Below are 18087 nucleotides of genomic sequence, written 5' to 3'. Positions count from 1 at the left end.
GAAGATGGATGGAGCCAAATACAGGGCAATCTTGGAAGAAAACCTCTTGGAGTCTGCAAAAGACTTGAGACTGGGGCGGAGGTTCACCTTCCAGCAGGAAGGGCTGCTGAATAATTACGCACACCCCACTTTGCAGTTATTTATTTGTAAAAAATGTTTGGAATCATGTACTGTATGATTTTTGTTCCACTTCTCACGTGTACACCACTTTGTGTTTTCACGTGGAATTCCAATAAAATTGATTCATGTTTGTGGCAGTAATATGACAAAATGTGGAAAACTTCAAGGGGGCCAAATACTTTTGCAAACCACTGTATATGCGCACACAAGTGTGTGTACCCCGGGTGAGCATAGAGTTAATTATGCACATAGATCTTCCTAATGGTATATTGCCAATGTGTAAAATAGGGGATAAATCTGATTATCTTTCTCCTGCTGTATGTTGGCAGAGAGAGGAGAAAGATTGTCTCCTATGCTGTGGGTGTGGGTTGGGTAATATAAGGGGGGGGGGGTATTTGGGTTCACAGAGGGGAAGGATCTGGGTGGGGGGCCGGGCTGGACTAGTATTGTAGTATAGAGAAGCGTGGGGTCATATAGAGTGTATTTATATCATCACCTTGACCAGGCGCCTCTTAACCCTACCGAACATAGTATTACAAATGTGCAGCTGTCACACACACAGGTACCATGAACAGGTATGCAGTGACTGGTATATATAACACTGCGTGCTGCTGTCACTCAGGTGCAGTAAACATGAACAGTTATGCAATGACTGGTATTACAAATATGTAGCTGTCCCACACAGGTGCAGTGAAAAGGTAGTCACTGAATGTGCTGGACCTTGCACAGTATAGCAATTAGGGTTGCAACGGTATAAAATTCCACGGTATGAAAACCGGCAAAAAAAATACCACGGTATTACGGTATTGTACAATTATTTGGACCCGGGGCCCCCCTGTAGCCAGTAGTAGGTGGCCGCAGCATAGGTAGCCAGGGATAGGTGTAGCCAGTAATAGGTAACCGCAGTATAGGTAGCCAGCAATAGGTGGCCGCAGTATAGGTAGTCAGTGATAGGTGTAGTCAGTAGTAGGTGCTCGCAGCATAGGTAGCCAGGGACAAGTGTAGTCAGTAGTAGGTGCTCGCAGCATAGGTAGCCAGTGATGGATGTAGCCAGTAGTAGGTGCTTGCAGCATAGGTAGCCAGTGTCAGGTGCAGTCAGTAGTAGGTGCTCGCAGCATAGGTAGCCAGAGATTGGTGTAGTCAGTAGTAGGTGCTCGCAGCATAGGTAGCCAGGGTTAGGTGTAGCCAGTAGTAGGTGCTCGCAGGATAGGTAGCCAGGGACAGGGTGTAGTCAGTAGTAGGTGCTCGCAGGATAGGTAGCCAGGGACAGGGTGTAGTCAGTAGAAGGTGCTTGCAGCATAGGTAGCCAGAGATAGGTGTAGCCAGTAGTAGGTGCTTGCAGCATAGGTAACCAGAGATAGGTGTAGTCAGTAGTAGGTGCTCGCAGCATAGGTAGCAGGAGATAGGTGTAGTCAGTAGTAGGTGCTCGCAGCATAGGTAGCCAGGGTTAGGTGTAGCCAGTAGTAGGTGCTCGCAGGATAGGTAGCCAGGGACAGGGTGTAGCCAGTAGTAGGTGCTCGCAGGATAGGTAGCCAGGGTTAGGTGTAGCTAGTAGTAGGTGCTCGCAGGATAGGTAGCCAGGGACAGGTGTAGTCAGTAGTAGGTGCTCGCAGGATAGGTAGCCAGGGTTAGGGTGTAGCCAGTAGTTGGTGCTCGCAGGATAGGTAGGGACAGGTGTAGTCAGTAGTAGGTGCTCGCAGGATGGGTAGCCAGGGTTAGGTGTAGCCAGTAGTAGGTGCTCGGAGGATAGGTAGCCAGAGATAGGTGTAGTCAGTAGTAGGTACTCGCAGGATAGGTAGCCAGGGACAGGGTGTAGCCAGTAGTTGGTGCTCGCAGGATAGGTAGCCAGTGATGGATGTAGCCAGTAGTAGGTGCTTGCAGCATAGGTAGCCAGTGTCAGGTGTAGTCAGTAGTAGGTGCTCGCAGGATAGGTAGCCAGGGACAGATGTAGTCAGTAGTAGGTGCTCGCAGGATAGGTAGCCAGGGACAGGGTGTAGCCAGTAGTAGGTTGCTCGCAGGATAGGTAGCCAGGGTTAGGTGTAGCTAGTAGTAGGTGCTCGCAGGATAGGTAGCCAGGGACAGGTGTAGTCAGTAGTAGGTGCTAGCAGGATAGGTAGCCAGGGTTAGGTGTAGCTAGTAGTAGGTGCTCGCAGGATAGGTAGCCAGGGACAGGTGTAGTCAGTAGTAGGTGCTCGCAGGATAGGTAGCCAGGGTTAAGTGTAGCCAGTAGTAGGTGCTCGCAGCATAGGTAGCCAGAGATAGGTGTAGTCAGTAGTAGGTGCTCGCAGGATAGGTAGCCAGGGACAGGGTGTAGCCAGTAGTTGGTGCTCGCAGGATAGGTAGCCAGGGACAGGTGTAGTCAGTAGTAGGTGCTCGCAGGATGGGTAGCCAGGGTTAGGTGTAGCCAGCAGTAGGTGCTCGCAGGATAGGTAGCCAGGGACAGGTGTAGTCAGTAGTAGGTGCTCGCAGGATAGGTAGCCAGGGACAGGGTGTAGCCAGTAGTAGGTGCTTGCAGGATAGGTAGCCAGGGTTAAGTGTAGCCAGCAGTAGGTGCTCGCAGCATAGGTAGCCAGGGATGGGTGTAGTCAGTAGAAGGTGCTCGCAGCATAGGTAGCCAGAGATAGGTGTAGCCAGAAACAGGTGGCTGCAGCACAGAGAGCCGGGGGGAGGGAGAGGGGATGCAGCAGCAGGGATAAATACTCACATGCCGGCAGCCAGATCTTTCACCGATGTACGGGCTTTCATTGTACTTCATGTTCTTGCATCATCTTGTAATAGCACGCAGGGGGCGCTGTTTCAAGGAAATGTGATGCAAGAACAGGAAGTACAATGAAGCCCGGGTACATCGTGAAGGACAGAGCTGGCTTCTCGCAAGTGAGTATTTGTATCCCTGCCGCTATTCGTGGGCTCGTCGCTGCGTCGCATCCCCGCCACTACATCGCCCCGCCCTCCCGGTCGCCCCGCCCCCTAAAACCGATAAACCGAGATTGTGCACGGTATGGTTACCGTGCACAATCATACCGCGATATATCGTAATACCGGTATATCGCGGCAACCCTAATAGCAATTACCAAGGGCTAGCTGCGACTGACAGGGCTGTACATGCAAGTGTCAGTGGGCGCCACACACAAAAAAAAATCACATCAAAAGAACATTAGCTCTCAAAAGAGCTGTTTTGGGGTGCTTCTTAGCAATAAGTATCAGCAAGGAGCAAGCTAACAAGCCTAACAACAGCCTAACTAAGCTTTCCCTATGTCTACAGCAGGTTCCTCTCCCTTCTCTAATTACTGCAGCCACGCCGAGTGAAATAATGGCCGACGCAGCTGCCTTATATAAGGGGGGGGGGGGGGGGGCTCCAGGAAGGAGTGTAGCCTTATTGGCTGCCCTGTGTCTGCTGACTGTGATGTTGAGGGTCAAAGTTGAGCCTAATGATGTAGTATAGGGGGCGGGTCAAACTCGCATAAAGTTCACGGTGCGCCGCGAACGCGAACCACCCAAGTTTGCGTGAATAAGTTCGTGGTCGAACCGCTCGGGCCATCTCTAGTCCTGACTACGTAGAGTAAATTCGCAGAGAGCTTCCGGCCACGTGTTTATGGAGGTGTGCTACCGAGCCAACGCATGCTCACCACTGCCGCAACCACTGCCGGTTCATTTACCTTCATATTACCATTTTAAATTTAGTAATATATCAATTTAAAGATAGGCCTCCAGGCAGTACAAAAGGTGGTCAAAAGGTGAAATGGCCTAAGGTAGAGCATATGCTTGACGGAAAAAGTGAGTTTTGAGAGAGTGTTTAAAGTAAAGCAGAGACGTCACATTCTAAAGCGTAGATACTTACCCAGGGCTTCCTCCAGCCCCATAAGGTCGTCTGAGGCCCTTGCCATCCTCCCGCGGTCTGCCATTCAGCAGCTTTCAGCCCCGGTAACTGTCTCAGTCGCGTCAGTCCGGGTCTACTACGCATGTATGGGAGGTCCGCGCATGCGCAGAAGACCCAGACTGGACCCAAATGAGCCAGCCTCTAAATCCCTCACTTAAGTTGTCCTTTAACCACCCTAGCGTTCTATTAAATCCGCCAGGGTGGCGGCGCAGCACTTTTTAAAAAAATGTTTTTTAAATCATGTAGCTAGCCTAGCGCTAGCTACATGACAGCCGCTGTGCAGCGGCATCCCCCCACCCCTTCCGATCGCCTCCGGCAATCAGAGCAAACAGGAAATCCCGTTCAGAATGGCATTTCCTGTTTGGCTTCCCCCGTCGCCATGGCGACGATCGGGATGAAGTCATGGCGTCTGGGGGAGTCCCGATCCACCCCATAGCACAGCCTGGCGTTGATCGGCCAGGCTGCGCAAGGGGTCTCGGCGGGGGGGGGGCGGTGTCGCCCTCTAACGTGGCACGGAGCGGCGGCGATTGGCTTGTACACGCAGCTAGCAAAAGTGCTAGCTGCGTGTAAAAGCAAACCGTATGAAAAATCTGCCCACCAGGGCCTGAGCAATCCACCGCGCCGGTCATGGACGAGCTGAGCTCATCCATACCACTAAGGTGGTTAATTAGGTTATTTGTGGACATGTTGCCGAGTGATGTCATTTGTGATCACGTAATTGCAAATTTTTATTTTGAGAATATAGTTACATAATATAGCTGTTTAAAGTAAACCTAAAGCGAAAATAAAAAAAAGTTTAACTTCCCTGGGGCTTCCACCGGCCCCCTGCAGCCGCCGTGTGCCCGCACTGTGATTGTGCGATGCTCCAGTCACCCGCATGCACCTCTTTCAGTCAGACAACCTAGCGAGTCAGTGGCCCCTGCGCATGCCCGGTGCCGGCCGCTCACATCCTCGATAGCGCTCCGTTGCCAGGAGCGTTCTGTGCATAAGTATAGATTTTCCCGCACTACACATGTGCAGAGAGTTCCCGTCCACGGGGGTGCGATAAGGAGGTGCGTAGACTGGGGCTGTGCATCCAGCTGAAAGAGGGGGCTGTGGGTGACTGGAGCATAGCAGGATCACGGCATGAGCACAGGACAGCTGCAGGGGCTGGCTGAAGCCCCAGGGAAGTGAAACTGTTTTTTTGCCTTAGGTTTTCTTTAGGGCCCTTTTCCACAGGCGGTTGAACTGTGCGCTCAGTGAGCAGTTACCAGGCAGCTAGTAAGCAGTTGCCAGGCAGCAGCACACAGCGGCATGCAGTTGTGAGAGTTTGACAGCCTTTTCACAGCCTATCAGCTGCTCGTAGAAAAGGGCCCTTAAATGGGCCCTGAACTCTTGCACAGGACAGAAGGAAAACAGAGAAATGCACCCTGTATGTATTTAGAGAGTTTAGCCTGTCTAATTCCCCCTCATTTGTGTATAATCACAAGATGTAATCTAATCTCTCCCCTGTGTCACATGACTGCCTATTAGCAGAGATTGCAGATAAGCCCATTTGAAAGCCCTGGATGTTAAAGCACCATACACATGCTGAACAGTGGTCTTTTATGCAGCACTGCATAAAAAAAACGCTGTTGAGCGTGCGTATGGGGCTTAACAATATGTCTGCCTCCATGAATCAGGAAGTAGAAACAATGCAGATTTATTCTGAGATTTGTATCAGCTGTAAGAAAAATGTTTTTATGTTTAAAGGTTATTATGCAGTTGTGTATCTTTTAGAGCAGAGAGGACTTCTGGGTTCAGGTCCGCTTTAATCACCTGATTTGGAAGACATACTGATGTTATTCAGGGGACATGCTGCCTGTCATTTAAAGTGACACTTAAAGGGATACTTAAGTCAAAAATAAAAAATGATTTTTACTCACCTGGGGCATCCCTCAGCCCCCTGAAGCTGTATGGTGCCCTCGCAGCCTCGCTCAGTTTCTCCTGTTCCCGCCGGCGGCTACTTCCGGGCTCAGCGACAGCTAGGACCGCGAGTGATTTTCCGCGTTCCCAGCCGCTATATCACCCTCTATGCTGCTATAGCGTATAACTACAGCCCGATGAAGAAGATATTTATACATAATTATTGTAAAAATGAAGCACTTTTTTTTTATTACATTATTTTCACTGGAGTACCTCTTTAAGTGAAGAGGTAAACAAATGTATATATCCTCCTACTCCTAAAAAAATGACTTAGATATCCCAGTTTTATTTTAAAAACTTAAAAAAAAGCAGAATTATTGTTTTGTCTCAGCTGACTAACAGTCTGTCCCTGTGTCTCAAGGTGTGTACATACGCACTACCACTGGCAACGACAGGTCCACCGAATCCTCCCGCTGGGCGGATCTTCAGCCGACAGTATCGTTCAGAAACAGCCTCATCAGTCTGCCTGAAAGACTGTACACACGCACTACTGTGGCTGGAACGTCCGCCCAGCAGGAGGGTCCGGCGGACCCGTCGTTACCGGTGGTAGTGCATGTGTACGCACCTTCAGAGTTCTAGAATACAGCATATGAACTATTGCCCTTTTTTATAGCTATCCTCTCCTGGCAGAGAACTGGGCTTCCTAGAGTAAAGTTAAGTAGTTTATGGCTGTAATTCCTTATCAGTAGTCTCACTGGGTCCTGACTGGAAAAAAACCTGTTAAGGTTCCCATACATCAGGAGATCATGGGCAGATTCGACAAAGACAAATTTAACTCTAATCAAATCTGATTAGAGATAAATGTGTCTGTTCATTGAAGCTGCCCATATACTGCAGGCCAAGTCCCGCCCGATTTCAGCATGAAATCTTAAAGGACTACTGTAGGGGAGTAGGCAGAAAGAGAGTTGAACCTACCTGGGGCTTCTGATGGTCCCCCGCAGACATCCTGTGCCTGCGCAGCCACTCACCAATGCTCTGGGCCCCGCCTCCGGTTCACTTCCAGAATTTACCACTTTAGAGTCAGAAAACCACTGCGCCTGCGCAGTCCCGTCCTGGCTCCCGCCACCGAGAGTGCACTGCACAGATGCAGACAGTACTGGGCCTCCGCATTACACTCCCGGTGATGTCAGCAGGAGCGAGGATGCGGCCACACAGGCGCAGTGGCTTTCTGACTTTAAAGTTGCAAATTCTGGAAGTGAACCGGCGGCGGGGACCGGAGCATCGGTGAGTGGCTGTGCAGTCACAGGATGTCTGCAGGGGACCATTAGAAGCCCCAGGTAAGTTCAACGTTTTGTCCCCTACCCCCCTACAGTAGTCCTTTTAAGGGAATCTTCTGTGCCCGCCGCTGCCCCCCTAATATATAAATGTGTACCCCCCCGTGTGAGCATTTATACATTACCTGTCCTGTAGCAGCCTCCGCGTGATGCCTGTAACCCCCGGGAGGCTCTCCATACACGCAACTGGTGCATAACGTCTGACAGAGGCCACATGGAAGGTTACGGACACAGCGCAGAGGCTGCTACAGGACAGGTAACGTATAATACAATATAATAACATTTCCATAGCGCTTTTCTCCCATATGACTCAAAGCGCTTAGGCTCTCTCAGACTCAGTAAGGCCTCTTGCACACTGCAAGCGATTCCGATTCCGCTTTTTAATCAGCTTTTACATCCGATTCCGATTTGCAGTGTGCAGGGAGAAAACTGCAAATCGGAATCTGAATCGGATGTAAAAACTGATTAAGAAGCGGAATCTGAATTGGAATCACTTGCAGTGTGCAAGAGGCCTAATTGGTAGTAGGATGAAGTTTTCACACAACAAAAGTTATATTTCTGCAAATACCAAACTGAACAGGTGGGTTTTCAGTCTGGATGTAAACACGTCCAGGGTTATTGATTTATAAAGCGCCAGCATATTCCGTGGTGCTACCTGGAGATGCTACCTAAGGGCTGGTTCACACTGAGACTTGCTGTGCATTACATTGTAACATACTGCTCCAATACCTTTATGACTGGTGGCATAGCCAAAGCTATAATACACCAGGGCACCTTCTTATAGGCTGATGCATACTTCTACTGCTTAATAACCTGTATGCACCTGACCTATGAAGTGCTGTGTAGGACTGTATTGCGGCTGATTTATTACACAAATGCAATATAAAGTAGAGTAATTATGCCGCCGAGAGCAACCAATCAGGGATTAACTGTCAAATAAAATAGAAATTCTGACTGATTGCTCAGGACAACTGCAACACTTTTGCATCAGTTTTCCTTGTGCTGGTCTTGACAAATCAGGCCCACTGAGTACTTACACAGTATTGAAACTGTACAGTTTAGAAGATAGTTCCTTAAAGCGTACCTGAGACCGGGGGATAGAGAACATTCATACATACCTGGGGCTTCCTCCAGCCCTCTTAAACGTGATTGCTTCCTCTCTGCCATCCTACGTCTTCTGGATCCTCTAAGTGCTTCCGTAAGTACGGCCAGTTGCGCATGTGCAGTGCGGTTGCGCGTGCTCCCCCATTGCACTCGTGGCTGAGAGTGTTCTGCGACTGCATGGTACTGCACAGGCACAGAACGCTCCCAGCTATATGAGCGCAATAGGGGTGTGTGCGTGGCCAAACTTATGGGAGCCTTCACGGTAAATTCCGAAGGCGGAGGATGGCAGCGAGGGACGGATCAGGCCAAATGGGGCTGGAGAAGGCCCCAGGTATGTATGAATTTCTTCTATCCCCCATCTCAGGGACCCTTTAAGGCCAATTTGACATACAGGCCTTGATTCACTAAAGCTACCGCGGACAAACAGTCCCAGTTAATATTAGCACGAGGTCCCGTCAGCGTAGCGTGCGTTCTCAACTTATGTGCAATGCTTTTAACTTCTGCACGATGTGCTTGTAGCACAACCGACATAATCACTCTCATTATCTTTTTTATGTCATGAATACGCTTCTATTTGTGGTACTGCGATACTAGATACTAGCGGAGTATCGCAGTCGCACTACAAGCACATCGCGCGGCAGTTAGAAGCATCTCGCGTAAGTTAAGCGCACACGCTTTGCTGACAGGACTGCGCGTAGCACCTGTGTGCTAATAACCCGCGCTGTTTGTGGGCAGTAGCTTTAGTGAATCAAGGCCATTGTGCAGTGCAGTCATCCTGCAGCAGGAGAGCTCAGGGTGCACCATTTCCCCAGGTATATTACACTGCGGCAAAGTGCACCAACAGGGTAATATGTGTAGTGCTTCCCCCACGCAGTGATGTACTCCCTGCTGGACAGGAAGTACGTCACTGAAATGTCATCGCTCTGCCTATGTGCCGCACCACTGCTGCAATCAGATTCACACTTGCCACGTCACCATAGACTTGCACTGTTGCGTAATCCATGCGGTAAGCACGGATCATGCGGCAATGCACTGCAGGGTTTGCGGCAGCCTTGTGTCAAATTTAGTTACTTCCGTCGCACTGCATCGTGTCGCTATAGTGTGCAAGTCCCCATAGACTTACATTGCTCTTGTGTGGCGGTCAGGAGCCTCGCCTAGCTCTCCTCAATAAGCTCCCTCACACCTCCACCCAGCTTCTACATCTGGTTGCGGTGCTTGCGCTCTGCTCTCACGGTGCTTGTGTGCGCCTTGTTTCCTTCACTTCCCTCACTGCTGCCCACACTCTTCACTATTCATGTCCCTTTTGGATCCTTGGTTTGTTTTCTTGCCATTTATATTTCACTTATACTTTTGGGATTCATTCTCATCCTATATATATTCTTAGCACATTGCACTTTATATGGAAGTTGCTGGCATAAATTACGCATATACAGTATTATTATTTAGTATTTATATAACGCCGACATCTTACGCAGCGCTGTACATAGTAAAGAAGAGTGTGTCAGTGTGTGTGTGTGTGTGTGTGTGCGCGTGTCATTAACTGTCCCTCGGAGGAGCTCACTATCTAGTCCCTACCATAGACATATGTCTATGTATGTAGTATATGTGTTGTAGTCTAGGACCAATTTTGGGGGAAGCCAATTAACTTATCTGTATTTTTTGGGATGTGAGAGGAAACCGGAGGGCCCGGAGGAAACCCACACAGACACGGGGAGAACATACAAGCTCCTTGCAGATGTTGACCTGGCTGGGATTCAAACCGGGGACCCAGCGCTGCAAGGCAAGAACGCTAACCACTACGCCACAGTGCTGCCCATTGCATTGTACTTTCAATAGGGTTTGAACCATATGTTGGCTACCATGGAGTCATAGGACCATGTATCACATTTATCTGTATTTATTGGAATTATCATTATTTGTTGATACTCGTTTTCAGTGCTACTTTTCATGTACCTGGCTTTTAAAGTGTTTATGTGCTTTTGTTTGTATTAATAAAGACCGATTCGTGTTCTAATTAGATATTCGTGAGTGGTGCTGTACTTTTTAAGATCATCTTGTCCTTTAGGGCCCGTTTCCACTAGTGCGGTGAGATTTCTTTGCGAAAAATGCATAAATTAATGCAGATGCAAATTCGCATGCGTTTTCGTGTATTTTTGTAAGTATGTAAGTCGTGCTCAAGGAAGGGGTAGATTTTCCTAGCATCTCTTGCAACGCACCTCATCATTCCCAGAATCATTACCATGTGGATTGGTTAGTGAGGAGGTTGGGGGGGGGGGGGGGTAATCCCTCTCACAGGTCACTATTCCTGCTGACCTCTATCCATCATGGCTGGGCAGGGCCCTACTTAGCATCTCTAGTGGTGCTAGGCATTTTTTTCCTATTTGAGCAAAAAATAAGGGTGGAAGATAATCAGAAATTATAATAATGGTTGAGGTTGCAGTGATGTTTTGTCATATAGCAGTCTTGTAACTGTAGCCATATACAGTACATTTTTACAAAGTGTCGGTGATTCCTTACATGTACGGTATGCTGCAGCAACTGCACACACGCTATTTCATTCATCCTTTAGCAATACTTACTGTGATCCCAGATAAATGTTGCAGAACTTTTCTGAACACGTGGTACGTGTACCCCCGGGTGTACGGTATAAGAATTTGTGAGGCTTAAAAATGATAATATACAAATACATCTGAACTAGTATTAATAGTGAATTAAAAATCATCAAGCAATGCCAGAAACAGTCTAATGGCTCATACACACGAGCCACCGCTGTGGCAAGAGCCATAATAAAAAATAATTTAAAAAAAAAAAAGCCAGCAACAGCTCGTCGCCAGGTCCCTCTGTGCAACAGCCGTACACACGGCGCACAGAGGTACACAGATTCAGCAGAAGCTGTCGCCGAAGGTTCCTCCTCCCCGCTGTTCCCCCCGCCGGAAGCTCCATACATTGTGTATGGAGTTGCTGTCGCTAGTCCGCATACACACGACGGACTAGCGACAGTTGCGTTGAAGTTGCGGCGACAGAGGTCGCCAGGCGATTGGCCAAGTCAATCGCCTGGCGACAGCTATGACAAGCGACGGTTCGTGGTGCGCGCCTCATACACACGGGCGACCTGCCGCCGCAACACGTGTGTGCCACGTGGTTGCGGCGACAGTTGTAGCCCGTGTGTATGAGGCTTTAGACTGGGAGAATGATAGAAAAGTATTATTTCACAATTATGGAGTACTCCTAGTAAATATATCTTTTTTCATTTAACTGTTCCAGTGCTGAAAACCAAAAATATATGAAATATTGGAGATGTTCCTGAATGCACAGTTTTAACAAATGTTTAGGCTGGTTTCACAGTGGGACGTTAAAATCCCATGTTACAGCAGCCAGTAACGCAGCCTAACTCACAGCACTGTAAAATCAATGTGCTGTTTAAGTGCACACCTTGTGTTAGGGTATAACACTGCACATTAAATGAAAGTACAGCATGCTGTACATTATACCCGTTAGACTGCTTGCACATGATCAGTGACTAGCCACATGGCTAATTAATATTCACTGCACTGTGGTGACTCCTGGTGGGACTTGTAGTGTTGTCCGGATCATGAACGATTAGTTCATTTGATCCGGATCTTTTTTTGTGAGTCGAATCATCCGGATCATCACAATGAAAGATTCGGTTCACAGTGGATGTCTGTCTGGAAGAAACAGGAACATACAGAATGTACAGTGCAGGGAAATGATTCGGTTCACAGATCTAGATCTTTTCAATGATCTGATTTGAATGATCCGAATCCTTAAAAAGATCTGGACTTCCCATCACTATCCTGGAGCGGCTGCTTTGAGAGCCACATAACGCGGCTCAATCTGACGTCCAACTTCAACACCACCACGCGTTGCGTTAGGGGCACCTTATGCGACCTTAACGTCCCCTAAAACGCAACTTCTTGGTGGGAAAGAGGCCTTAGTATTAACTATGCAGCAGGAAAAAGGAAAGCAGCCCCCAAAGTAAACAGTGCTTTTCTCTTTTTCACAATATATGCAGCCATGTGCTGCCAGATACTAGAATGAGGTAGCTATACACCCCAACAATACCAGAATACAGCAGCCATACATCCCAGACATTACAATTGAGCAGCTTTGTTTCCCAGTCCCCAGACACCAAAATAAACTAGCCATGTGCCCCCAGGTATCAGAATGAAGGAACTATGTGCCCCAGATGCAGTATTTAGGTATCCACCTCCCCACCTGATACCACATCTAAGTAGCCGAGTTCAGTAGTCACGTGCCTTAGAAGTAAGAAGTCATTTGCCCCTTGAGAATGACGTTCTTCCAGTCATTGCAAAGTAAACAGCAGGCAGAGTGTGCTCGACTTGTTCAGTCATGTGTTTGAGCCTCCCAATATTTCCAGCTGTAATGAGATGACACAACATAATTATTTCCCATTGGCATGTTGAAATCAATGTTACATGCTGACAGCATTGCCATGGTGCAGTGACTGGACAGGAAGAAAGATGAATGCACTGGCAAGGCAGGTGCATTCTGGGAGCATTGCCATGGTGCAGTGACTGGACAGGAGGAGGATGAATGTGCTGGCAGGGCAGGTGCATGGTGCCTGAAAGTGGACCAATCAAATTCCACCTTCATGAGATTGGATTGGCCCATTTTTTTTCAAGCTGCATATATTTACAATTGATTCACACTTTGCATAAGCCTACATCAACTAGCAATTATTGCACCTCATTGACCATCTCTAGTCTACAATGCAGACTATTTCCAGCTATGTGCTTCATTAGGACCCACACCTTCATTTTTAACCTGAACCCCTACTTAAGTCGAAACACTGTTCCCCCTCTGTCACCGGTGCCCCCTTTAACCACAGTGTCCCCCTCTGTGCCACCTATTGCATGTCGAGGTGCACCCCATGGAGTCGCATATAAGCATGGTGGTGGTGGTGAAATGAGATAGATTTTGGCTGACGGGTAACACCATCGCATGTCAAATGTGACGTGTGTGGCGTTCACAAACGCTTCCATCCAGCTGCATGTAATTGCAACCAAATGGCACTTGTGTCCAGCAGCCAGGAGGCTGAACTGTGCGACAAATGAGAACTTAAGCCGCCTGTGAAAAACAGGCCTAATAAGGGTGCATACACACATCCAATTTCACCAAACTCGCCAGCTTCCATCCCCCTCCCTGTTTCTCATCTTCTCTTGGGCTCTCGTATTCTTTAAACAGAATATCCCCAGCCAGAGGCATCCCAGCCACCAGGCGAGGGCAAACGGTGGCCTGGAGCGCCGGGTGGGGGGACGAGGGGAAGTGCCCACCTTCCCCCCCCCCCAGACTGTGCGACCCCTGTGGTGAACTGGCTGCGGCGTCTACTAAACTCCGCACCAGTTCATCCCCGCAGCTCACTGTTACAGCCTGCATAGTTCTCTTCCGGCAGGCAGAGCAGGGCTACGGGAAGATGGCATCTGAAGCCATGTACTGGAGACTATTTGTGTCTCCAGTACAGGGCTTCAGACGCCATCTTCTTGTAGCCCTGCTCTGCCCATCAGCGTGGAACTTTCGGAGGCTGGCTGCGCTGCTGCAGGAAGATAGTCGGGGGAGCTTCGCCCAGGGAGAGGAGTCTTCTACAGGTGAGTAAATGCTTTTCTTTTTACAGGTAATTATACATTTTTAGTGAAACGCTGGCCACATTACGATTATTTTCTGGTGAGCGCTGGCCACATTACGGTTATTTTCTAGTGAACTCTGGCCACATTACGGTTATTTTCTGGTGAACACTGGCCACAGACGATTATTTTCTGGTGAATCATTGCTGCGTTATGATTATTTTATGGTGAAAGATTGGGGGGGGGGGGGGGGCACCACAGATTTTCTCGCCTGGAGAGACAAAATGGCTAGAGACGCCCCTGTCCACAGCATATCACGCCTTGCTAAAAAGAATTGCTGATATCTTATGGCTCAGCAGCTATACAAATGGGATCTGAGGGCTGCATTGTGGTACAGCTGAACCAGCATTGATAACTGGGGAACAGGGAAAATAAAAGCCCAGTAGAGATGGAGGTGAGCTCAGAGTTAGATAGCCCTCCTATAAGCTGCAGTGGACTGTGTTATCAGTGTAAGGCTAGTCCAGCAGAATGAGAAGCCCCCAGTAACAGCATAAACGTATTGTACACCTAGTTGCAGAAACAAATATAAAGCTGAGATTCCCATTTACAAAGACAGGCAATATACTGTATGCTATGCCTAGTATATAGCATCGATTACTGTAGTACGCAATGTTATTGTATGCATTACATATAGGAGAGCGAGATTCACAACTCTACGTCACCAGCGCGAGGCATCTACAGCAGCAGTAGCGGCACGGGACACACAGACCTCCGCGGACACAGCACGCTCGAGCGATTCCCAGCCGGAGGAGAAGGAGGAGTCTCCGCTCTGCACAGCTGAAGAGGAAGAGAGTCCGCTCTCTGGAGGCATCACACTGAGCAGCCAGGATCCAGGAGCCCGTATGTAAGCCGGCAGCATTGTTTTCGGAGCTCCCTCTTGTGGCCGGTACTGTAAAATGTCCATTGCACTCGTGTGTGGAGCTCCCCCGTGTGGCCGCTATAGAATGTCTTGATGTAAATAGATGCGGTTAGGAGCCAGTTCTATGGGAGGGCTGCGAGAACCTGTATGTGTATATTGGTGGTCTCTGTAATGCCATAGTTAGGCTGCTGGAAGGGACAAGGCTGTTGTAAATGGATGCAGGTGGCTAGGCTGCTGGAAGGGACAGGGCTGCTGTAAATGGATACAGGTGGCTGCAGACTGAGCTGCACGTGATCAGGGCCGCTGCTGCTGCACATGGCAGGCTACTTAGGTAACAGTGCAATAGGGGGTTTACTCATCAAAGCAAGGTGACTGCTGGGCAGAGTCGGGACAAGGTCCTCCAGCACCCAAGGCTGAGACACCAAAGTGCGCCCCTCTATCCCTCCCCCCTCAGCTGTCACACACTTATTGCTATTAGACTAAGAGGGCCACAGGGCCTACAACCTCCCCAACACCTTAATATCTAGTTTTATGGCTTGCAGTCACTGCTATATATCCCCTTTTATTTCTTTCTGCTTCATACACAATTAGGAATGACAGCTGAATGAATTGTGCGCCCCCTCCTACACTGCGCCCTGAGGCTGGAGCCTCTCCAGCCTATGCCTCGGCCCGGCCCTGCTGCTGGGTACATCAGAGACTGCAGGGTAGGCCTGTGTTGGTGGGGTGGGTCACTGCGGGGAAGAAGTACTGTCCACCGCAGGCTGCCTGTGCTGCTCATACCAACCCCGACACTACAGGTGATAGGAGCCTCCCAAGCTTCCTGTACTGCCTCTGTAGTATGGCTGCAGGGCCCTCCCACTGAGCAGACAGGTGTGCTCTCCCCGCCAGCCAGCAGCTCATACTGGTACTACTTTATCTAATCTACTATATGGTAACATGATGCATGTGGGTGGCGCAGTATCAGTCAGTGCCAGTGCAGAGATGGTGCCCATAGCAACCGCATCACTCAGTGCTAGTGCAGAGATGCTGCCCATAGCAACCGCATCAGTTATATTAGTCAGTGAAGAGATGCTGCCTATAGCAACCGCGTCACTTATATCAGTCAGTGCAGGGGAAAGCATGAAAGTGGCACTACATTTTCAAAATCCATTTTTAAAGAAAACCCGAGGCAGAATTATTAAATCTTAATAGGACCTGCATTTTCCTGCAGCTTGTCAATGATCGTTCTCCTCCATTACAGGCTCTCCCCACCTCCGCTAGCTTCCTCCAATCAGAAGCTAAGCACTTACTTTGGCACAAGCTCTGTGTACCCTTGGGCCTGATTCATCAAGCTGCGCTCCTTAGCAGCGCAGCTTAATGTGAAGGAGCGCCCGCTTTGCCTACCGCGCATAACTAACTGCAGGTGGTCCTGTGAAGTAACGTTATCGCGATACTTCACTTGCAGCTGCTACTATGTTAACTTACATAGTTACAACTATGTAAATGAACATAGTAGCGGCCGCAAGTGAAGTATCGCGGTAACACTACTTCACAGGACCACCTGCAGTTCAAGTTACGCACTTTTCTATGCAAGCAAAGTAAAATGCAAAAAAACCTCACGCGCAAAATGTAAACACTAATGCAAATAAAACGCACTCAAAATGCTAATAAAACGCATTAACACATATGCAGCAAAACGCAACCTTTCACGCATCGCCTAGTGTGTTCCCAACCCTCAATGAGATCTTTGGACAGTGCTAATCCTATTAGAGGGTGGCTGGTTAATTGAAAATTAGGTGTGTGCACCAAGCTCGGATTTTGGCAATGTTTTTAGATCGCCGGCGAATTAAAAGAAAAAAACTCTTTGCCAATGTATTTAAATAGTGGGGAACCCACTAGTGCGATTGCGATTAGGGTTAATCACAATCGCATGCCATGCAGCATTTTGGGCACCCAATGCCATGTATAGAAACCGTTTTCAAAAAGCAATTTTGCAGTGATTTAGGGGCTGAGCGTTTTGAATTTTAAATAAAGCTAATTATACTTACCGGCTTCTTCCCATAGCCCCGCCCCCTAGCAGAAGAGGTCACAGAAGCTTCTCTGATTGGTCCTAGAGAAACACCTATGACCTCTTCCATTAGGGGGCAGGGCTACGGATGAAAACCTTTCATTTAAATTTACAAATGCTCGCCCCCAAATCTCTACAAAATTGACTTTCAAAGCGATTTTGCAGTGTTTCTATACTTAGCCTTGAACGCAAACACACTCAAAATGCTGCATGCCCTGCGATTGCGATTAACCCTACTCACAATCGCACTAGTGGGTTCAGCCCTATTTAGATACATTGGCAAAGTTTTTGGGAATCGCTGGCGATTGTCAATGATGCCCAGGGCCGGCCCTAGACTTTTTGCCGCCTGAGGCAAAATGAGAAAAAAATCGCCGCCGCCGCCCTCCCCCCCCCCCCGCGGGGGGGGGAGGCGCCAAGCTGGAGGGGTAGCTGGCAGAAAGGGGGTATTGGGCCTAGCGGTGGGGAGGGGGGTCGGACCCCCCCCCTCCCTCGCCTGGGTCCCCCGATCTGCGCTCCTCCTCCAGCGTTACTAGCCTGCATATAATGAAGAGGCAATGGGCGGGGGAATCACTCACCTCTTCCGCGTTCCATCGTGCGTTCCACTGACGTCACTTCCTGCAAGGCCGTCCACTTACAATACAGTGGGCGGCATTGCCGGAAGTGACGTCAGTGGAGCCACGATGGAACGCGGAAGAGGTGAGTGATTCCCCCGCCCGTTGCCTCTTCATTATATGCAGGCTAGTAACGCTGGAGGAGGAGCGCAGATCGGGGGACCCAGGCGAGGGAGGGGGGGGGTCCGACCCCCCTCCCCACCGCTAGGCCCAATACCCCCTTTCTGCCAGCTACCCCTCCAGCTCGGCGGGCGGGCGGGCCGGCCGGCCCAGCATGCATGGACGGCCGGGTGCCGCTCCCCCACATCTGCCGCCTGAGGCAAATGTTTCACCCCGCCTCATGAGCGGGCCGGCCCTGATGATGCCAAAAATGCCATAGCGGGTCCCAGCCCTTAGGTTCACTTTATGGCTGGGTTTACACTGGCAGCTGATTACAATTGACACGCTTTAACTGATCAGTTCTGTGCTCTCTCTTCCAGATGCTGTGCATTTTCATGCACTTTTGTATTGACAATTGCATTGCATGCAGCAGTTATAATGCATATATGTAAGCTAAACCTTAAAGAGAACCTGAATTGAAAATAAAAA

The 18087-nt window shown here is 49.1% G+C and overlaps 1 long non-coding RNA gene across 2 annotated transcripts in view; it reads right to left on the bottom strand.

Annotated features, from left to right (window-relative positions):
• LOC137534259 (uncharacterized) overlaps positions 1 to 14785 on the bottom strand; it is a 55009-nt gene extending 40224 nt beyond the window's left edge. The window contains exons 1-2 of one of the 2 annotated variants that reach the window (XR_011024348.1): positions 14611 to 14785; positions 12556 to 12718 (exon numbers count right to left, since the gene is read on the bottom strand). This is a non-coding gene — a long non-coding RNA (uncharacterized lncRNA). The remainder of the gene's footprint in view (positions 1 to 12555; positions 12719 to 14610) is intronic. The other variant, XR_011024349.1, reaches the window with a different exon arrangement.
• Between the last annotated feature and the right edge of the window lie 3302 nt (positions 14786 to 18087).

This window comes from Hyperolius riggenbachi, chromosome 10 (genome assembly GCF_040937935.1).
Source record: "Hyperolius riggenbachi isolate aHypRig1 chromosome 10, aHypRig1.pri, whole genome shotgun sequence".
NCBI lineage: Eukaryota > Metazoa > Chordata > Amphibia > Anura > Hyperoliidae > Hyperolius > Hyperolius riggenbachi.
The sequence above is the reverse complement of the archived record's forward strand: the minus strand, read 5'-3'. Positions and strand labels throughout refer to the sequence as shown.